The sequence below is a fragment of the Physeter macrocephalus genome, chromosome 19 (genome assembly GCF_002837175.3).
Source record: "Physeter macrocephalus isolate SW-GA chromosome 19, ASM283717v5, whole genome shotgun sequence".
Lineage (NCBI taxonomy): Eukaryota > Metazoa > Chordata > Mammalia > Artiodactyla > Physeteridae > Physeter > Physeter macrocephalus.
The window spans coordinates 58970808-58994297 of record NC_041232.1 but is presented as its reverse complement, the minus strand read 5'-3'; the positions used below and the strand labels follow the sequence as shown (position 1 = coordinate 58994297).

The window sequence follows — 23490 nt, the reverse complement described above, 5'->3', positions numbered from 1 at the left end:
CATTCCCTTCTGGCTTGTAGAGTTTCTGCTGAGAAATCAGCTGTTAACCTTATGGAAGTTCCCTTGTATGTTATTTGTCATTTTTCCCTTGTTGCTTTTAGTTTTGCTTTGCCTTTAATTTTTGTCAATTTGATTACATTGTGTCTCAGTGTGTTTCTCCTTGGTTTTATATTGCCTGGGACCCTCTGTGCTTCCTGGACTTGGGTGGCTATTTCCTTTCCCATGTTAGGGAAGTTTTCAGCTATAATCTCTTCAAATATTTTCTTGGGTCCTTCTTTCTCTCTTGCCCTCCTGGGACCCCAACATACGAATGTTGGTGCGTTTAATGTTGTCCCAGAGGTCTCTTAGGCTGTATTCATTTCTTTTCATTCTTTCTTCTTTATTCTGTTCCATGGCAGTGAATTCGACCGTTCTGTCTTCCAGGTCACTTATCCATTCTTCCGCCTCAGTTATTCTGCTATTTTTGTTGTTGTTGTTGTTATTTTGCTATTGATTCCTTCTAGTGTATTTTTCATTTCAGTTATTGTATTGTTCATCTTTGTTCTTTTATTCTTCTAGGTCTTTGTTAAACATTTCTTGCATCTTCTCAATCTTTGCCTCCTTTCTTTTTCTTAGGTCCTGGATCATCTTCACTAGAATTATTCTGAATTCTTTTTCTGGAAGGTTGCCTATCTCCACTTCATTTAGTTTTTTTGAGGTTTTTTTTTGTTCCTTCATTTGGTACATATTCCTCTGCCTTTTCATTTTGTCTATCTTTATATGAATGTGGTTTTCATTCCACAGCCTGCAGGATTGTAGTTCTTCTTGCTTCTGCTGTCTGCTCTCTGGTGGATGAGGCTATTTAAGAGGCTTGTGCAAGCTTCCTGATGGGAGGGACTGGTGGTGGGTAGAGCTGGGTGTTGCTCTGGTGGGCAGAGCTCAGTAAAACTTTAATCTGCTTGTCTGCTGATGAGTGGGGCTGAGTTCCCTCCCTGTTGGTTGTTTGGCCTGAGGCAACCCAGCGCTGGAGGTTACAGGATCTTTGGTGGGGCTAATGGCAGACTCCGGACTCTGGGAGGACTCATGCCAAGGAGTACTTCCCAGAACTTCTCCTGCCAGTGTCCTTGTCCCCGCGGTGAGCCACAGCTACCCCCCTCCTTCTGCAGGAGACCCTCCAACACTAGCAGGTAGGTCTGGTTCACTCTCCTATGGGGTCACTGCTCCTTCCCCCTGGGTCCTGATGTGCACACTACTTTGTGTGTGCCCTCTAAGAATGGAGTCTCTGTTTCCCACAGTCCTGTTGAAGTCCTGCAATCAAATCCCACTAGGCTTCAAAGTCTGATTCTCTGGGAATTCCTCCTCCCATTGCCGGGCCCCCAGGTTAGAAAGCCTGACATGGGGCTCAGAACCTTCCCTCCACTGGGTGGACTTCTGTGGTATAACTGCTCTCCAGTTTGTGAGTCACCCACCCAGTGGTTATGGGATTTGATTTCACTGTGATTGCGCCCCTCTTACCATCTAATTGCAGCTTCCTCTTTGTCTTTAGATGTGGGGTATCTTTTTTGGTGAGTTCCAGTGTCTTCCTGTTGATGATTGTTCAGCAGTTGGTTGTGATTCCGGTGCTCTCACAAGAGGTAGTGAGCGCATGTCCTTCTACTCCACCATCTTCAAAAGTGATATTTTAGATTCAGCCATTTTTTCTTTTTTTTTTCTTTCTTTTCACCTGTCAGTATAAGTTTCATTCATGTCTATCTCCCTATACCTCAAAGTTATAAAGAATGCAAGAAGGAGCCAGAAAAGTCAACCTTCATTTTACAGGAAGGCATTTTATTGCACCAGATAGAAAAAGTACAGGGCAGAGATTCAGATCCATTACTGTAATTAACCTGAATGTGGCCTCAGAGAGACACTATCCCTCTCTGGGCTCAGTTTTCTCATCTGTAAAATGAATGGCTTGCATTAAATGATCTGTGAGATCCTTGGATGTTATCATTTTAAGCACCATTCTTTTTTTTTTTTTAATTTCAGCAAATATGTCTTAAAAGTCAACATGTTCTCACCATTGTGTTATCTTGGGGGTAGCATACCATCCATATCCCACAAGGGTCCTTATCTTATGCTTAATGGGCATCCTGGGAAGGTCCTTGAATCTCTTGATAATGAACACAGCATTTGTGCCTATGTGTACTTTTCCTGGAAAAAAGGGTCCATAACTTTTAGGTCCATATATGAGTCCTATGTGCTTGTAGCAGAAAAGCATAGGTGTGAATGTGCAGACGACAGATCTCAGATGAGATGTGACTGTCTCAGATGTGTTCACCAGAGACCAATCCCAGAAGCAGATGCACCCATCCAGCCACTACGTGCTGTGGGTTCAAAGGAAGACAAAACCCTGGGACCTCATATTTAGGAAGATTTTAGGAACAGGATGGCTCCTGATTTGAGATGGGATCGAGGGAGGTGGAATGCTAAAGAGAAGGAGAGTTTGGGAACCCCATGCAAAAGTTTACTTCTGGGTAAAATATGCTGTGTTCTCAAACAAAAAAACCTGGCTGCTGTACTAATTTAGCCCTCTCTCCACTGCACCTGAGGGTCACACACTTTCTTTTTCCTGCCTGTCTTTATTAGCACCAGCATCACAGTTCTGGGTTCAGAGAAGAACAGGGCTTGGTTTCGTGACTGGGAGTCCGCCCCAGATAGAGCGGCTCTTTTTGCCTGGAGAGGGCTGGGAGATCCTGAGTCTGTATCTATTACTCAGACTGGATGGGGAGGCACCACACCAGGCCACACCACGGGTGGGGACAGCGAAGTTGTTTGGGGCCTTTCCTGAGGGTGACAGAGAACAAGCCATGACAGTTCTGAGATTACTGCAAAATAGATCTCATCAATGATCTTAAGGTAAATTTGAAACATATAGTGACAGAGTGGAAGTTACACCATACACAGTTATACATGCATGTGAGAAAACATAAACATAACCATGTATAAGTTGAGGCTTAGGAATTATAACTTATAGAGTAAATGCTATTATCCAAAAGTTTAAACATATGTGAGACAACTCATAGCAAATATGCTGACATATGGCATTGAAATCAATATGTCAACACTTATAAGTAAGAAATCATCTATAAAAATAAAGTCAACCACATTTCTCTCTTTACATGTAGGCCACAAATGAGACCACAGCTGAGCATCTCTGGTTAAGCATTAACACACAACAGGATCTGCCTGTAACTCGTTCATTAAGGTACAGTGCCCCAGCTAATTAATATATCACCAGCAGATCAAGTTCAGTGAACAATATTGAGCAAGTGCATTCCTAAGGCGTCATTTACCCCCTTTCAGGTGGGAGGAAGTCCAGAAGAAAAAGACAGGGTAGGGAAAGAGGGAGAGATGGGAGAAATTATCATTTTCCCACTGTAGAGAATCCCACAGTTTATAAAAGTGGTGTGTGTGTGTGTGGTGTGTGTGTGTGTGTGTGTATCAGGTATGTGCGTATGTGTGTTGGTCAAACCCTGAAATCATGTCACTTGAGGAAAGGCTGAAGGAGTAACAGCTGTTCAGACAAGTAAAGACCGCATGTAAGGAAGGCTATCGTAACAGCATTCTGCCCTTTGTAGGACTGGAGGCTGACTGCAGGCAGAGACGACACTGTCTTGCCTGTCAGTCACACTTCCTGGGCTTTGAATTCTTCATCTGTAATGTGAGCGGAGGCCATGAGATTCCTGGTTCTCAACTCCTGATGCAATCAGAATCACATGAAGATGCTGTTAACAAACACAGATCCTGGGACCCCACCCCAGATAAGAAGCTCTTCAGGTAGGAAACAGGCATTGGTGTTTTAATAGCTCCCTGGGTCACCCTAATGCACATTCAGTCGCACTGGTCTACATCACACCCAAGTCCCCTCCAGGGTGACATTCCTGAGCCCTTCTGGCTCGAAAACTCTACTGGACTCAGTCATATATAATGCTCTCCCCACTTCCTCTATGGCCCTGGGAGGAACCACGATCCTGAGGGAAACTCAATACATGAAATGTTGATACTCAACAAGAGAGTTCTCTGAAGCCAGATGGACAGGAAGGTCTGTGGAAAGAGAGCTCCATCACAGAAGAGCCACTCCGGTCTTGGCTCAGGACCTGTTTACTCTATCTTTCAGCACGATTTTCACCAGCTTGGTTATGTCCTTTCCCACCCCCAGCAGATTGGAAGCACAAATTGGAAGGGTGGTTTGGTGAAAGAACTGCTTATGTTTGTTAAAGAAGAACCAGCATCCCGACAGTGAGAGAGAAAACTAAAACACTGCAAAAACAGAGCACAGGAACCAATGGAAAACACAGTCTGGGTGCATTTGTTGTAGAAGCAAACCACTCCACTCCTTATTAAAAGACTCAGATGATCTCTCCATGCTGCTAATAATTAGGGGAGAACTCTACCTACCAAAGCAAGGACATGGGTATATGTTTGTATATGTATTTGGTGATTTTTCTAAGCAATGGTTTCAACCTTTCAAAACATTGGAGGTCAGCCTAAATGCCACTGTATTCTTCTCAGGCTTTTAAAAATAGACCTGCTATCTGTAGCCTTTTCCACATCAAAAATCACTCTTCAGTTTTTCATCAGATAATGTCACCCCTGGATGTAACCAATAAACAACTTCAGAAACCCCAGAATCTGCAGGTGGGCAGCCTGAGACACAGATAGCAACAGCAATTTCCCCTGCCACTCTGAGTCAGTAAACCCTCTCTAAAATTACTCCACCACCCCCTACCCTACTTCTAATAAAATCTGTAGTGAATAAAAGGAACTCAGGTCAGGCTGTGAGGAAGAAGACTTGGTTTCAAGTGCAGTAAGCAGCAGAGCATGAAAAGTAGAGCTCTAGGGGCCGCTGACATAGTGAGGACCCACGAGGAACCTGAGATTGACTGACTGAGAGACCATGCATTTTCTTTTAGCAATAATCACAATTATTTGAGGCACTTTAATAAGTCATGGTTTATTCCAAGAAGAGAGAAAGAAATGAGTAGGAAAACAGCAATGGAACTGTTAGAAGATCCATTAATGTATCAGTAAAATGCCGTGGCAAGCAGTGAAATTATTCACAATAACACTTCCTGACAAGACACCACTCTTTGGCACTCTAGACCCACTGCGCTTGAATAAAAGCAGCCCTCTACCGACTTGCTTTACTGCCGCATGGGAATCATAAGTTTCTTGAAACCAGAGGGTAGGACCCCTGCCAAATCTGAGAAGGCCATGATCTTCTACTTTATCTGGGTCCTGACTGTGGAATGATTAGAAAACTCCTGTCCGTCAATTGTTTCCTTGTTTTATAGCTCAAGGAAGAATTATAACACATAAATCTTGGATCTTACAAAAACAGTTTGTCTCTACCAGTACATCCCAAAAAATCTGAGTCGGGAACCTAAGTCATATATCTCGTCAGTATCGTCTACTTAAGAACAATGTCTGAGGTGGCATGTAAAGGTAAGAGGACCAGCAAATCTTCCTAGCTCTTATTTTGGTGCCTCTGGTAAATGATGTGGAGTGCCAGAAAGAGCGCTGGATAAGAAAAACATCCAAAGGCCTGGGAGCTATTTCAGCACCTGTGACTTCCAGCATGTCCCTTTCTCCATCTGAACTTCAATATTCCTCTCTATAAAATGAGAGGTACCAGAAAATCTCGAGGGCTCCTTCCATCAGCCCCGTTAGACTGTGGTTCCCAATCTCATTGCTTCCAGTAACCTCCCTGATTGTGTGTGGGCTCAGATCTTCCTGGAGGTCCCCGCTGTTCTTCCACACTCCAGGTGCCTCAGCCTGGGGTCAGGAGGCCAAGGTCCTAGTCCCAGCCCTGCCTCCTGGTTGCTGAGGACTTCAAGCAAGGCCTTCACTAATCTCTAGGACAAGCAGATGAAATTATTTCTGAATACAACTCAAATTCCGCTCCGAAACTCACTCCAGACCCTGCTTAAGAACATCTTTTTAAAACTGCTATAACCACTACAGAGAGTGGATTTTACAAAATGCAGTACAATGACTGCAATCCTACATATTTTTGAAGAAGAGCTAAAAGAATGACAGCTGTACCCTAAGAGAAAAGTGCTGCGCCTTGCCCACTCCCCATCTTGTTTACCACTCCCCTCTTCTCGCTCAGCAGGCTGTGCTGTTACCAGGATATTTACCTGCCAATCAACTTCAACGAAACTGCTCGGTCACAGTTACAGAACCAATAAAGGGGCCAATAATTCACAAATAACTCACCCTTTGCTACATGCCTAAGAATTAAAGAACAATTTACCTTTTTAATAAACATATCCTGAACTGCAGGTATATACCACGAGCTAAAAATAACATTTTCTCTGCAATCCTGTGGCCCACTAGAAGCTAAACCCAGAGAGAGACAGAGACAGAAGAGACAGAGAGAGACAGGGAGACAGAGAGAGAGAGAGAGAGAGACATGCCATGAATCCTACACATCCTCTTAGTTGGATAATTAGACAAGCTCTGAAGAGCAGTTCAAAGGCCTACATTCTAGTAAAGGCTCCACCACTTACTTAGCCAGCTCTGTGGCCTTGGCTTGATCTTGAGCCCTATCTAGGCTGTGTATAGGATTATAGGTTTTGAAACCTAGTAGGAACCCTTAAAAAATTATCCTATCTACTGCTCTTTCAAACTTTTTCATGCATAGGAACTACCTGGAGAGCTTGACAGGACACACTGCTGGCCCCGATAATCAGTCTCTAATTCAGCAGGTTTGCGTTGGGGTCTGAGAATCTGCACTACGAACACGTTCCCAGGAACTGCTGCTGCTGCTGGTCCTGGGGCCATGCTTGGAGAACCACTGATCTGGCCCCGTGTTGGAGAACCACTGATCTGGCCCCGTGTTGGAGAACCACTGATCTGGCCCCGTGATTGTCAACAGCAGCTGTAAATTTGAATCCCCCGAGGAGCACCGAGAAACTGCAGATGCCCGAGGCGCACCGGACTTTGTAAATCAGAAACTCTGGTCACGCAGTCACGACATCTATATTCTCAACAAATTCCCCATGTGATCTTGGTGCACAGTGAAGGTTCCGAGGCATTGAGCAAGTCCAGTCTCCTCATTTTACAGATGATAAAACTGAAGTTCAGAGGGTCAAATGATGCCCAGTTCAACACACTCAACTGCAAAAGGGGAAAGTTTGGACACTCGGTGATTTTAAAGTCCCATGTGTGTAATATTCTATAGCTGCATTTCTCCTTTATCTCCCACCCCATCACACCCAAATAATAAATCAGGTAAACACCCCAAGGCTAAGGGAGACTCTTTCTTCATCTGGCCACCCCAAGCAACCAGAGGGGATCAAAGAGGACCACGCGGTGTTGGCAGGCTCTGAGCATTCTTAAAGCTCGCCTCTGTGTTGTTTCTAAATATAACAGGCAGTCAGACACTGAATAACTCTTGGCTGATTTGGCTTCCCTGGGATAAACTTTCTTCTCCTTAGATTATGCTACACCAGGAATAGAGCCCTAAGGGGAGAAATTCCTCTTCAAAGTCAGAGCGAGATAACACTGTGTGTGGTATTCAGATTGTTCTCCTTTGGGGAGGAGAAAAAAGCGGAAGGCAAACTTCTAACACCGGACAACATCACAAAGGATATTCATCCTCTGTATGTGTGGTGAGCATGGAGGGGGCAGAGCACGAAGGGGAAGTGGTCAGGCAAATGACAGTTCATGCATCCCGGTGTGCCCAGCTGGCAGGGGGAAGGAGCATGGGTAACAAGCTCTGGGCAGTAGGCAAGCGGAAGGCCACGGGGTAGCAGCCCTGGCAGCCGTTCCCGTGCCGGCTCTGCCGTGTGGGCTGCTGGCTCCCCGGGAGACGGGCTCAGGTAGAGCTCCGACTTCACTTCCCAGCCAGGCGCAGACACTTGACCTTGTCCTCCGGGCTCCTGCTGTTCCTTCCAGGATGAGGGAATTTGATGCGACCTAAAATTTGCCTGGAACATATGCAGACATTCCCATCTTCTCTTTCACACAAATACAAAACGCTTCCTCCTTATTTTAGAGCAAGCCGAGCCTCTCCATTTCCCAACATGATGATATATTTGAGCATTGGAGTTGGATGGGATGTTGGTGCTCACCCAGTTCTGTCCTCTCCATTCACAGAGGACACTGTAAAAGCTACCATTTAAACCCTACTAGGCCTCAGGAACTTTATACCCATTACATCGAATGTTCCTCAAGCCCCCAGGGATCAGTACGCGTCCAGATTATAGAAGGTGATGCACAAGCTAAAGGAGAGGAAATGATTTGCCCAAAATGGCATGGCTAAGAGTCAGAGCTAGGATTCAGATGCAGTTTTCTTGCTCTAAACTGCTGCCCGGTCCACAGTCGTGAGAGGAGAAAGCGCCGGTGAGCGGTTTCCTGCCTCAGCTGCCGTGGCTTTGTGCCTTCCAACACCTGACCCAAAACTTTATTTAGAACTTTTAAATGTCCAGGGAGGAGTGTGTTAGCTCTTTCTGGTCCCCAGGGGGAAAAATCAACCTTTCAATTTCAACCTTAGTCTGGGAGAAGCCCACGAAATGGCATGGGCAACCCAGGGGCAATTCTCCCTCTCCATGGGAATTTCTCCAAAGGGCTGAAAGCTCAGGGAAAGACTGTGGTTTGGGGAAGGTGTGGAGACCCTGAAGATGTCCCCCATCCCCGGAAGACGCAAGTCTCCCCTGCGGCTGGTTGGGAGACCACAAAACAAAGCACTGAATTACATGTTTTATCTGTGCGGGTATGCACAGGGCTGTGGTGGGGGGGGGGGGCGGCGGGGGTGGTGAGAGGCATTACAGTAACAGGCCTTGCAGTAAGAAGAATATCCCGCAGGAGACCTTTCTCCCATTTCTCTCTCTTATCTCTAGAACAGAGTTTCTCAACGGCTGCGCTTCTGACATTTGGGACTGGATCCTTCTTTGTTGAGGGTGCTGACCTGTGCATTGTAGGATGTTGAGCAGCGTCCCTGGCCTCTAGCCCACTGGATGCCATAGCATTTCCACCCAGTCGTGACAATCAAAAATGTCTCCAAACATTGCCGAATATCTCCTGGTGGGAGAGGCAAAATTGACCCCTGATTGAGAACCACTGTTCTAGAATGTCCCTGACACCATACATTAATAGGAAAAAAAGTTCAAAGGTGTGTGCTCTTTGAAGGAGCTAAAGATTTGTAATCTGCGTATTTTCATCAAAACTCTTATGTTTTCTACTGTGAAACTTAGAGACGAATAAAGCCAAGTACTAGGCACCTTGGGATGATCACGAGCACCCCAGTAGTCTAACGTGTTGTGGCCAAGTCTCCTGTCTTCTTTCTAGCTCCAGGAAAGAGCCCTTACCCCATTATTCTCCATCAAACCTTCCAGGCCTGCCTCCAGGGCAGCCTGTCCCCCAAAGTCTCCCTAGACCACAGGCAACGGAACTGTCCTTGAACTTCTAGAAGCTCCACGAAGGCAGATTCCTTACCAGCTTTGTCCCTCTGTACGCTCAGGGTCTGCAACAGTGCTTGGCACATATGAGGTGTTCAATCAATATTTCTGAATAAATACATTATTGAATGAATAAATATGTTTGAAGAAACAAATGCTCTTACAGTTTATCTAGGTTACACATTTCTTCAGAGTGGCCTCTTTTATGGGATGTACATTTTACCTCACCAAACAAATGTAAACTTCTCTGAGGCAAGAAGTTCTGGCCAAGTGATTCTGGAGCCCCTAGGACAGCAGTTCTCAACTTGGACCACACACCTCTTAAAAACCCCAGTGCCCAGATAGCACCCACAGACCATGTAAACAGACTCTTGGTGGGGGGGTCAGATTCAGGCATCCTAGTTCTTAAAGGCTCCCCAAGTGATCTGCTAGGCAGCCAATGCTAACAGCCTATGCCCTGAAGCTCTGTGAATGGACTGTGGAAATCGACTTCAAAAAGCACAGGGAACGGGCTTCCCTGGTGGCGCAGTGGTTGAGAGTCCGCCTGCCGATGCAGGGGACGCGGGTTCGTGCCCCGGTCCGGGAAGATCCCATATGCCGCGGAGCGGCTGGGCCCGTGAGCCAGGGCCCGTGAGCCATGGCCGCTGAGCCTGCGCGTCCGGAGGCTGCGCGCCGCAACAGTGAGAGGCCCTTGTACCGCCAAAAAAAAAAAAAAAACGGGTTCGAGCATCCCATATGCCGCGGAGCGGCTGGGCCCGTGAGCCAGGGCCCGTGAGCCATGGCCGCTGAGCCTGCGCGTCCGGAGGCTGCGCGCCGCAACAGTGAGAGGCCCTTGTACCGCCAAAAAAAAAAAAAAAAAAAAAAAAAAAAAAAAAGCACGGGGAAGTCTTATGCGTACTGGGATGAGGCTGCCATGTGTTCTCAACCTCTGCTTGGGTTTATAGCGTCTTAGTGGGACTACATGGGCTATCATGGATCAGAAGTTCTAGTTGGCTCTGAATAATCAAAATAAGAACATTAATGATTGGTTATCTAATAAATACCTTCAGCTCAGGAAACAAAATCTTTGTAAATGTGAGGCCATGTCGGAACAATAAGTTGGATGTAGTACCCCAGACTTGCCTTTTATCTTTCAAAATGCCTGATAGAGGCAGAGAACTGAATAATACTTGTTGCCAAACTGATTGATTTGATTGAGGATTTTTTTAAAATTAATATTGTTGTTGTGTCATTCTTTACGCTGGGCCAAAAGTACCCAAATTCCCCCTTTCTAGAGCAAAAGTGATCACAAGAGAAACTGACAGTGGGATATGTGGCTATTTCTTCTACATAAAACTCAGACTGTTCTTCCTGTAGAGATCACAGAACAGTAATCTGGGCTGCAGCTACCAGGATTCAAAGAAGAAAGAAGAAAAATCTCATAATACGGGGAGATTTTGTTTAAAGAATAGATCTGGGTAAATTACATCATTCCTGGGTTTGCCCAGTGAATTGGATCACACAGCTTGTCACACAATGACTTCTAACTCTCCCGAGGCCAGCAAAGCAGCCCCGGGCAAGCCTTATGGGAGGAATCAGTGTGGAAAAGTACTTTCTGAAATAAAACTAACATAAACCAGGCGTGTCAGAGTTAGCTTTGCAAATTTCAGGAATGTGGGCAGAGTTAGTCTACTATGCATACAGGTTGGGACAGACTCAGTTTGCTAAAAGCAGTGTCCATCCTACTTCTGTTGATAGAGATTCACTTCTGTTGATAGAGAATCTCTATCTCTGTTGATAGAGATTCACCAGAAAATAAACTCTCCTGTTTGCTTTTTAAGAAGATAAGCAGAGAGAAACAGGAGCAAGAGAGCAGTGGGGTGAAGACTACGTCCACACAGGATTATCAGTACTGAAGGTGTTGAATGAAATGGACACAGGCCAGAGATAAACTCTGTTGAAGGACCCCCCACTATTGTCCTCTTTTTCCTACATTCTCCATAAATTAAATCAAGTCAGATTCAAGAGAGCATATTTGTACTTGCTGAAACACACAGGAAGGAAAGATTATTCAGATAAATAGATTTTATGCAGCTTTAAATTTTAGAACCTTAGAAACATTGAGCTGGAAAGTACACCAACAACCATTTTATCCTTCATTTTCAGAGGAAAAAGTGGAGGGATGGGGAACTTAAATGATTTCTCTAAGGTCATAGAGCTATTTTTAGTAAAGCAGCAACAAACCCCATGTTTCCTTCCGCACAATCATTTTCTCCTCTTATCCAGCGTCCCTAAAAAAAATCTACCACTGATCACATTAGATCCAAGGGATAGAAGACTTTCTTAATCAGCTATATGTTTTGAAACATGGGAGAAAATAAGCTCCTTTGAGTGGGGAGTTGTTCATGTTTAAATGATCACTTTTATGGCTGATAATTTCACTAATTAAATTAGTGCTGCGTGCTTGCCTTTTCCATAAACGATTCTGCTCCCTTCTTACCAGTGTTTCTAGGAGAACAAATAACAACATAAAGAAGCTGAAATACTGCAAAGATGAGGTCTTGAAGCTCTACAGAACACTATGAGAGCAACGTGGGGTGTGGAGGAGGGAGGGCTTCCAGGATCTCTTTCCCGTTCAGTCTGCTAAGGGCTCCAGCCACCTAAAGTTATCCCCTGAGACCTTCCATAGGGTCCTCATCAAGAGGAAACAGAGGCATGGATGGAGGAGTCTTGGACACACTGAGAGTTCTACAGGAAACAAGGCAGCTGCCCTGCAGTGACATCATAACCGGAATCAGAAATTATACACTACCCCCTAAAGTCACTGGATCAACCCCCAGAGTATCCCTATCTCTACCTCTTGCTGCTGGGGGCAGAGTTTCTGGACAGAGGCAGCCTCTCCTCAAGAGAAGGGGCACCCTTTCTCTCCACCATCACTATGGGCTTTCCTGGGGGCCAGCCGGAAACTGAGATCCTGTATTCCTGAGGGTGAATTTCCTTCGGTAGCCTGAGGGTTTTTTACACCCAACATTAGCTGGGAAATTACCCTTGGGGGCTGCAGTTTATCTTTGATCTTTAAAACATAGTTCTATTCCAGTTTTGAAAAAAAACATGAATGTATACAAGTCCAAAAGAGGAAGAAAGACAAATCACAGGTCTTTAATCACATTACAAGAAGCTTTTTATTTCTTCTTTCCTTTTTTTTCTTAAAGAAGGATTTTCCCACACTTTCGTTAAATGGCCAAACCGCTAAGATATCGTTTTTTTTGGTTTTTTTTAAAGAACTGACTTCCAAAAAACTCCTCATCTTCTACATATCTTTTCAGTAATTACCCGTCTCATAAAGTAAGACCCATGTGTCTACACGCAGTGCACTCAGCTGCCGATCAGTCGGCTTCCAGGCCTTGCCTCGGTTCCACCTTTTACTCAGTAGCATTTTTCTGAGAAGCAAAGGAGTGCCTGTTTGTGAGTACTCAGTACCTCAGTCTAACAGGTGCTATATACATGAAATATCCTTCCAATTATTGCCACTGTTCTCTGCTGAATTAGCGCTATCACCGTAACTAAGGAAACGAGCCTGCCTGCACAGCGGCGCCCTTTCTCATCCTGGTGCTCTTCATGCTTATCTCCTCATAAAGAAAATCATTCCTAAAGAGAGAAGAGATATGGGGACATATGTATATGTATAACTGATTCACTTTGTTGTAAAGCAGAAACTCACATACCATTGTAAAGCAATTATACTCCAATAAAGATGTTCAAAAAAAAAAGAGAGAGAGAAATCTAAATTACCTTCAAAAGCACTACTGTCCCTTGTACATTACTACACACCATCAGGACTGAACTGAAAGGGCTTCAAAGCCTGTAAAGTCATTCCCAAGGAATAGTTCAAAATGCTCTCCCTTCCTGGAACCCAAACTATCTTTCCTCTGCTTTCCCCACAGACAGCGAACTTGAGAGAAGGGTCAGAACCTGAAAGCTACTGACAGCATGACAGGAGTATCTCAGCATGACAGCTGACGGAGATGATCACATTCCCCTGACAAACTCAGCTGCCTGAGTAAATCAAGTGAAGGTCAATACAACCCCCCACCTCCTCTGGTCCCATATGCTTCTCCAACCCTGTGCCACTGAACTTGTTCTTGGTGGGCGGGGGCAAGAAGAAAGGCCCAAATCTTCATGGAATAGGTGCCTAATGTCAAAAAAAAGTTTTCTTACTGCCATGAATAGCTTCTCCTTTTGCCAAGCAGAGGTGATGTTGTCTTAGAGACTGAAACACATTATCTCCTTCCCATACGTCCTACATGGGATCTTGACCTTGCCTGTTTCCTTTGGTCTTTACTATGAAGGTTTATTTTTCCAAAAGTAACATGTCCAAGTTCCATACAGCATCTCCGTCCCTCTGTTTTGGCCAGTGACTTCTGCTTATGACTCTATAACAGTGCACAGTGATGCCATAAACAGGTGGTATGGAAAACGGTAATTCTAGAAAAAAAATCTAAGAGCCCTAAAATCCCATGTTTGTATTTTCATGTGTGCTAGTCATTAGGTCTAAATTTGGGCTGATACAAATATTAACCCAAAGAGTCTGGGGTGCCTGTGTTCTTTCTGTGAGTTAATAAGTCTGTATACAGGGAAAATCCAGGATGTCAGCTCTGTACCTTTCAAAAACATTGGAAAATATATCAAGCAATAACTATTAAAATATTGCATTTCCAGGGGATAAAGGAAATGCTCTGTCACAGACAGGAAGTTGGCTTAAAGACCAGAAATAAAGGGTGGGAAGGATGGGCATATCTCTTCAACTCTCAGTGTCCTCTCTGAAAAATCAGTAGTGAAATGGATGGACAGAAATGACCTAGAGGAAGAAGGACCCCATGAAACATAGAGCTATAGAAGTTTATATATAAAAACGGGGGAAGCAACAAGAAACTCTTGGGGGAATGGGCAAGGAACAAGAGCTAGGAAAATGTTCAGTTTGCACAAACATAGGTAATTCTTTAATTGAGGGTGGAGCATTATTGAAGTATACTTGTAGAACAATGACACCATCCTTTCAGTTATGAGTAGGTCACACTGACAAAATCCTAAGTGGCTAAATTCTGGAATATCACTAAAGACATGAAAGAAAAAGTCAATGCTGACCTGTCCTTTGATGAAATCATACTTATCCCTAACCTGAAATGTCACGTGCTATTGGGGATATTATATCTCAATAAAGAGATAACAGAGGGGAGGAACACAACTAAAATCAACAAGGAGATGGACAATGGTCTTGAAATAATCGATTAATAATATTTGGGATCTAATGGGAAGAGGAAGGCCAACTGAAGATACAAGAAAGCAGAGACTGTGAAATCAATAAGCATAGCCTTGTTTACCAACCTTCAAAAATTTTCACCCAGAGGGAATCTCCTTAATGCCCAAAAGAGAAAACCCAGGGCAAATGAAGGCAATTAGTTTAACACAGCACTAAATAAACTACATAATTAAGAGGCAATCTAGGTGACATCCAACTCTGGCTGATCCCCAAAACAAATTCCAATAAACTGATAGATTCATAATGGGTAACTGAGGGAAACTAGGCCATCAAGGAAATCCTGTAAATGTAACCTCTGAGGCTGATTTTAGAGGGAACAGCCATGTCCTGGCAATGCCTTTTGTGAAATAGTCTCACACATGAAGCCCTTTGAGCTTCTGCTAGAGAGAAAATCTCTGCAGTTCGACCAGGAATCTAACCCATATGTCATTGTTTATGTTCTTTTGTAAGTGTGTGTGCATGACAGTTGTTTATATATATGAAAATCCAAACATCGTCAATAAAAAATATTGAAAGTGCTCCTAAAATAAGCTTCCTTTAAAAATGAGTTAAACAAATACGGGATGATTGATATTGAATATACGAAGTACATAGATTGTAAAGTTCTATCATAAGCTGAATGGTGTAAGCCTCAGGGATTTCCTCATTTCCCTTAACAAATGCATTTCAGTTTCACATAAATGTCTCACGATCATTCTAAATTTTATCAGTAGTCATGAGGAACTCCCAGGTATAAATATGCATACATTTTGGCAGCATAATATCAAGTGGAAGGAACAGTTAACTAGGAGTACAGAGGCTGAATTCTGGTCCTATGTCAGCTACTCATTGACCATGTAATCTTGAGCAAGTTGCTCAATTTCTCATAAGATGTTGATTTCAGTCAACAAATATTAAGCTCCTACTACGTGCTACTATATTAAGCATTGTTCTGGGTTCTTGATATGCAATGGAGAGCGAGGAAAACAGCTCTACTGGAGCTTAAATTCCAGAAAGGAGAGACCATGATAATGTAAACAGATATTCATAATTCAGGTAGCAATAAATACTCTGAAAAAATTAAAATAGGTCAGTGTGATAAAGAATGATAGCAATGGGGACCTCAACTGAGGGGGCCTCTGAGTAAGTGACACATGAGCCAAACCAAATGACAAGGAGAAGCAGGTCACATGATGGCCGAGAACCGTGCTCCAGACAGAGGTAATAGCAAGTGCAAAGTCCCTGAGGAGGGTCTAGGCTAGGACGGCTTAAGGTACCAAAAGGCTAGAACGGCCTTAAAAGAAGAAGTCATAGGGCTTCTCTGGTGGCGCAGTGGTTGAGGGTCCGCCTGCCGATGCAGGGGACGCGGGTTCGTGCCCTGGTCCGGGAAGATCCCACATGCCGCGGAGCGGCTGGGCCCGTGAGCCATGGCCGCTGAGCCTGTGCGTCCGGAGCCTGTGCTCCGCAACGGGAGAGGCCACAACAGCGAGAGGCCCGCGTACCGCAAAAAAAAAAAAAAAAAATTTAAAGCCTCAACACCCAGGCCTGATGCTAGACTCTCCACTTACAGGTTTCATGACCTTGGACAAGTCAAACTCTCCAAGGCCTTAGGTTCGACATTTAAAATTGGAGGATAATAAAAATGCCTTTTCTCCCTACATTACAGGATTCTGAAAGGGTCAAATATTATAATATACATGAAAGTCCGAATAAACTATAAAGCACATTAGAATATCATTATCCTTGTCATTTTTTTGGTATGTAGTCTCTCCTTAGATCATTGACCATGTATGCTGCCAACATCCTACTACTATGTTGCACCACCACAATTACCTTGGATAGACCTTGGGAGTATCTTTCTATTCTGGGAATTTAAAAAATTGCATCTAAGGAGCTCCATGAACACTTGATGACCCACGAAATTTGCCTCATGAATATACTTCCCACTGTTTCCTTTTCATCTGACTTCACACAGTGGGAGAAGCAACCACAGATTACACCCCTTTCTGGATGAAGACCCAGGATACTGCTAAAGACAAGCCACGGGACCTTGAGCAATCTCTGAACTTTAGGCTGCCATTTATGTAGTATGTTTTCATTCCCAGAATGTGCAGAACACTTATCATCTGCCCTCCACAATGTATAAGATATATTTTTTTGAGTCTCCCAGAGTTTATGGAGCAATTTCAAATCCATTATTTTATTTGATCCTCTTAATAACCCTGTGAAGAGTGAGAAAAGGGATGAAGAAAGCAAATTTATAGAGGAGAAAACAGGCTTTTGGTGGTTATGTGACGCATCACACCTCAGATGTCTTCTAGGTATTCGGACTCCAAGTCCAGTGGTCCTTCTAAATTTACTGAGCCTCTTTCAGGTAAGAATCTAGTAAAGATCAATGAGGTCATGGATATGAAAACTGTTAGGGGTTCCCAGCCATGACACATGCTACTTTCCTTTGTCCTCATTCCCTGACCAGTCAGTGGTGTCGGCCCATCTAGAATGAAAGCTGGCGGAAGGGGGACTGGTCCAGGGTACTCTGCCTCCCCCAGAACATCTGGAAAAGCACACAGTAGGCCTTTATTAACCCTTTTTGATTGATTGTCTGAGCTGAGCCCGAAAGACTGTCCAGCTCTGTCCGGTGGAACCATCCCAGTCGTTTAAGAAAGCCTCCCCCTCACCCACCCTAACCTGGAGTTCCAGCAGGGAGAAAATGAACACACCCAGTTTAGGCAATTTCCATACAGCTAGGAAACTCCATTTGAGTTAGCACCCTTGACAGGGCTTCCTTTCTGCTTCCTCCTGACTTTTCTTTCCTTCCCCTATGAGGTAAATGAATATTTTAAAAAGAAAGAAAATTGTGTACTCTTTTGCTCTGTCTGGTCTACATATTGGAACCAAATGACTATATTTTCCCCCCAAAGCAGTCATGTTGGTGAAGTAGCAAAAACACATTTCTTAAAAAAAATAAAATAAAAGTTTATTTTACATGTTGTAAATAGCAGGAAATTCTTAGCAGGATGTGAAAGTTCAGGTCTTGTTTTTCTTTTATCCCCTTTCTTTCTCTTCGAGGGAGAGGAAGAAGAAAACCAATCTCTCTCTTCATAATGGAATCCCTTCTTTTTGTCTATGCCCCGCTAGAAGCAGCTTGTCTCTAAGTATCTTTTAACACTCTGACTGAGGTAGCCCTGCACTCCTAATGGCTATTTCATTTTCCCTAATCCCTAGACCGGGAAGGGAATAATGCAGTAACCTATGATAAAGTAGTCCTGGTTGTCCAACATCCTTCTAGCAAAGGACATTTTATGACAAACTCAAAATGTTGAGGGTTGCCAATAGTACGGGTTGTGCTAGATTTAAACAGTATTACAGTGCCTTAAGTCATAGAATCACAAAACCTGGGTGATTAATAGGCTTTCTCTAGCCCAACTCCTTCAATTTATAATAGAAGGAACCGGGTATCAAGAAGATGCAGCTTTTGCTCCCCCATTTGCTCAGCTTCTCAGAGGCAGAGGTAGGATGGAAACCCAGGCTCCTGGTTCTATTCTTTGTATCGCTTCTTTCTCCCATGCACATCACTTGAACATCAATTAAACCTTAACAGGAAAATTCTTTCAAAAGAGAGTCTAATAAGGAATTATGCATTTCTTCGTTCATCAACTTGGCAAACATTCACTGGGCACCTTTTATGCCAGGAACTATGCTAAGCAATGATGGGTGGGGGGATACATAAATGGACATGATGTGGACCCTTCCCTTAGTGTGTGAGTGTGGGTGTGTGTGTGTGTGTGTGTCTGAAGCACACTTAACAGTGTAGCTTTAGTGATAAAAAGAGGGCATGTCAAAAAATATCACAGTGGGAGCCCACCCAGCCCACCCTGGGCCAATTCTTCCCCGTCTCTAAGAATTTTCAGTTAGGTGAGCACATCCTGCATATCCACCCTTATTACCCTACAATCCTACAATCCATTCTCCACATAGAAGCCAGAACAATCGTTGAAAGAAGTAACTAAGGTCATTCATTCCCCTGCTTAAATTCTTCAGTTAGTTTCCATTGTCCATAGGATGATTTCCAGAATCCCTCAGAGGGTTTGGAAGATCCCTTCCAGGCGCCCTCTGAATTTCCCCTCAACTCCCTCACCAGTCCTTCAGGCAGCCCTCTCCCTTGCTTGCCTCAGGCTTGCCGTACACGCCCCTGTCAGTTCCTCCAAAGCTCTACACTTAATCTTACTTTGGCGCCATTTGAACAAGCTGTCCCCTTTCTTTGGAACTCCTTCTCTTGACCCAGCCAGACTTGTCACCAACCCATCCAATCTGCCATTCACCTGGCTGACTCCTTATTCTTTAGCTCTCAGAGTGGATACCACTTCTTTAGGAAGACCTCTGTGACCCGCAGTACTAATGAGAGTGCCTGCTGTGAGCTGCCATAGTACCCTACTTCGTGAGCCTTACATTCAACAGCTTAATTACATTTCCTTGATAAAGTCTCTCTTCCCCAGGAGACTATAACCCAATGAGGGCAAGTATTATGTTTGTTTTGTTCACAGTAAGGCCAAGGTCTAGAGCAATGCTTGTCACAGAGCCAGTTTTCTATAAACACTCATTGTTTGACTGGATGGATGACTGGATGAATGAATAAACATGAAGGTGTCATATGGACATTTCAAATAAGGAATACCACAAAACCATGACTGGGATGCAAAGTTGCAGCGTGGACTCGTTCGATGGAATTCAAGAACAAGCGGACACATTCTAAAGTATGAAAAAAAGGGCCTTTGGAAAAAACAAACATTTAAGATTCGTCATCCTAAAAGATGATGAGAGTAATTTAAAATGTCATGTACCAAAGGATGAAAGGAATACAGAAATGACAGTTCCAAAATAGGAAAGGCACAATTCGTGAGACGAGGCGTCCGGGGCCTGGGGCTTGCTGCCCAGCTATACGTCTTCTTCCTCTGCAAAACATCAGGAAGGTAACCGAGGAAAGGCAGGGAAACAGATTCCTGTTTCTGGAGCCTTTTGAGGATTATCATCATGGAGCACAATGGTCTCCTGCAATACTTGCCTCCCAGGGAGAGTTGGAGGAGCCTGGCTTGCCTGAGACTTTCTTGTTTCTGAAAAACTTGATGGCACAGGTGGGCACAGGTCATGGTGGGAGCAGAGAAGCTGTGAGTATCCCACTGTCAAGCAGGGAGGGAGCTCTCTTCTGTAGCCTGAAGTGTAGCTAGGAAAGTACGGCGTGTGCACATGTGAGTGTGCGTGTGTGGGGAGAGGGGTGTGAGATGGTGGTGGTTGGCAGAATCTTTGAGGCTGTAATTTAAATTTTACTCCATTAGACTATTAAGACAAGGTGAGAGAAGAAAACAACCACAGAGAAAAATAAAAAGCAGTAGGAGGGAAATGCAGTGACTTAGGAGCCAGATGCAGAAGTGCAGTAAGAAGACGATAGTAAAGGAAGGTAATTAGGTGACTACCCTCAGAGAGGGTTGAAGAGGCTCACACACAGACTCCAAGAATGCTTGCAGACTTTTCCTCAAAGCCACCTCCTCACAAAGTTTTCGTGCAGTTCGCAGTGGGCAGCTTGGATAAGAGATCTTTCTTTCTCTCTCCCTCCCTCCCTCCTTTCCTCTCTCCCTCCTTTTCCCTAGTCCTCGAACACTCCTGCCAACTGTTTGTCCTCAGAGTAACCACTCACAGGCCATTATTGTTAAAAAGAAAAAGGAAATTTAAGACTCAACCCAGTCACAAAGGGAAACTAACGCACGCCCGGGCAGTTTACGTATCTGGACGTCTGCAATGAATGGGGGCGTTTCTTGCACTCCTGGAACGTCCACTCCTGGTTTGGGGGTAGTGCTGTGCTCTGTGTGAGGAGAGTCTCCCCAAGCTCTAAGCACTTCGTGGGGGCCTGGTGCGTGCCCTCCAACCTCCCAACACCCCCACCAAGTGTGACGCTCTGATGGCAGTGATGTGGTGCCTACTGCAAAAGAACAGAAGCATTGCCCATCCCCGACTCTCTGGTAGGTTGTGATTTTTCTCCTGGTAGAATTCTGGAAACCTGGCCTCTAATGTGTCTAGTGACTCTCTGAAGTCACAAAAGCAACACTGTCCAGCCCGGCCTTAAGGAAGATTAAACTGCATGTAACGACCCAGGCAAGGTAATGATCTCACTACAAAATCAACACGCGGCGGTGGCGGGGAGTATGCTCCAGCCACTACTCAGTGGCCACCCAACACCTCGGCCTCAACCAGCCATTCATCCAAGTGCTTCCACTCGGCTGCCCAGCTCCAAGGCCTGACCCACTGACATCACCCCACGCTGAACAGGATTAAATGTTCTGGGGCTAAGTAAATAGACCTCAGCAGGCAGCTCCGAGCCTGCAGGGGCTCCAGTGGGGAGATCCCAGGTCTGCCTCAGGCTTTGGGCAGGAATTAAAATTCCACAATTCCACCCTCCACAGGCTCCTCAGCCTTCCTCTGCAACACCGAGATAGCTTGAAAAGGGGGTGAGGGAAGGGCCAAAAACTAGAGTAGGAACTTTGGAGAGTAAAAGAAAATGAGTCACTTATTGGAAAAGTATAGTATCTTACCACTGGATTTGCCAACTTAAGAACATTACACGCCTGATTCCAGAAAAGATAAAATATTGACTTTTTTAAAAATTGCATTCTTAGTAAAATTCACAAGATCAGATAAAGAAAATCAAATGATAAAAATAAAGAATACTTAGGAGTCAGTGCCTGAGAGTTCTTCATGGATATGCCAAACAAGTGACCCCAATTTCTCACTGGTAAGCTTCTGAGGAACTTTTCAACACTGAGCCCAAGTTTACAAAGTGCTCAGAATAAAATTTGAGGGGAAATGGTGAGCAATTAGGGGCCCCTCCCAGCTCTAACAGTCGGCTGAGCGGGGCTCCGGGTCTTGGGGCACCAGCTCCCTGTCGGCTGACAATGAAAGAGGGACAGGAGGAGAGATGGCTCTGTTCTCCACAGGCTATTACACTTTGACTTTCAGACAAGCAATCAGCAAGTGGGTTTCATACAGGCCAGCTCAGCATCAATGCCCCCAAACTCAAGCCAAACTAAACAGCTCAAGTCTTGGCACTGTCTCCTTCAGGGAGAAGGGAAGGAGGGGGCCTTGGCAGATAAAGGCACTTTAGAGCACACACCAGCCCGCCCCCAGCCCATCCACACACAAGGAAATTGATTTCCAAGCCCCAGGGAATCTGTTGGTGAAATTCCAAAAATTTGCTCAGAGACTGTAAATATAATAATCAAGTTCAGAAATGGGAGGGCTGTTCCCCAGCTCTTGCTTTTCCATGGAAAGTACTAATCCGTGCCATTCTGCCCCAATAGATAAAGTGCTTGAGAAATCCGATTTTTATCATTGGCCCCAAAAGGGGCCTATTTCAGCTTGTCACAAGTCCCTGCTTTCTTCCTGACTAGTGTCCAGGAGCCTCCTGTATACTCAGTTTACCTTCTCGGAAGCCTGGCGAAAGGAGTGCCTGTTCTGAGGGACAGGGCAGAACAGCAGGAGGCAAACTGACAAGCACACCTGACAAGGACACACAGGCTGGACAGTGCTGGGCCAGGAAGCAAAGGCAGGGCCACAAAGAAACAAGGCATAACCATGAGGATGAACATAACTGCCACAACATAATAGTGCATGCTGATGGGATGATTATCAAGTGCCAGGCACTTAGTTTGCGTTTCAGAGAGAGTCTGAGCTGCGTGCGTAACCCAGTTCTGCCACTTATAAACGGGCACACAGGCAAACAATTTCACATTTTAATCCTTGGTTTCTCCTTCTGTATTTGGGAGGAGAGAGAAGGCAGGACTCCAGAGGACCAATGACACAGCAGGATGATGCTGGCCCGAGGAGACCGCAGTTATACCAGATTTCCATTGCCCACCTTTTGACCTCTAAAGCATTTCTTCGCCCCTTGTCTCATTTGAATCCTCCTGGTCTCCTGGGAGGTAGCCTAAGGAAAAATCTTCTCCTCACTTTATCAGTGTGGAAACAGAGACACAAACAGAAAAAGCGTAAGTACAGCAGAATACCCAGGACCAGTCCCAAGTCCTCCCGATCCTGTATCAAGTATCCCCTCTGTTAAACTGGTCACCATCAGAGCTGGGCATCTGCGAATACATACGTGCAGGTTAGGGACATCTGAGCACTGAATGCCCCGCCAGGATATTACCTCCCAGTGCCATTATTTAGGGTGTTTTATATTTCTTTACATTTTTTCCCCTAGCTAACAGATTAAAAGGCAGGACTTCTTTAGGCATAAAGGATAAGCTCAAATGGCACAGCTCAAGTGATAAATACGGGGAATTAGAGGGAAAGAGGAAAGCTTCTTAACACGTACTTTCCATTGCCCTGGAGCCCTGGAGCTTAAATATTGACCATGAAATTTCCTGTCCCTCTGGCTTTGGGAGTTTCTAAGTTGTTAGATAGAGTCTTCTCCTGACAGTTCCACCTCACAGTGCCGCTAAATAAAATGAGAGTAGATTCTGTCTGGTTTGGAAATCATATTTTCTTTGGCTTTTTAGGAAAAAAATCAATCTAGGCTAGGTCTAAATGGCCAATCCACTGAAAGCATGGGCTGCACTATGGAGCAAAAAGCAAGGGCCCTGCAGTCCTGACGTCAACCAGGAGCAGCTGAATGTGAACACTCGGGGCTGGGTGCCCACCTGCTATGGACAGAGATAGGGAGGGGGCAGAAAAAGCCAGTGGTGACAGGGCTCTAAAAAAGTGCTTCTCGACTTAACATCCAGGCCTGCACTGCCTATC

General features: G+C 44.7%; 1 protein-coding gene across 11 annotated transcripts in view; it reads right to left on the bottom strand.

Annotated features, from left to right (window-relative positions):
• SETBP1 (SET binding protein 1) overlaps window positions 1-23490 on the bottom strand; it is a 381792-nt gene that overhangs the window by 265676 nt on the left and 92626 nt on the right. The window contains exon 1 of one of the 11 annotated variants that reach the window (XM_028480799.2): window positions 6675-7366. The exons of the other annotated variants lie outside the window; for them this stretch is intronic. The gene's annotated coding sequence lies outside the window, so the exon portion shown is untranslated. Of the gene's footprint in view, window positions 1-6674; window positions 7367-23490 lie in introns of those variants that run through there. 11 annotated transcript variants of the gene reach the window in all.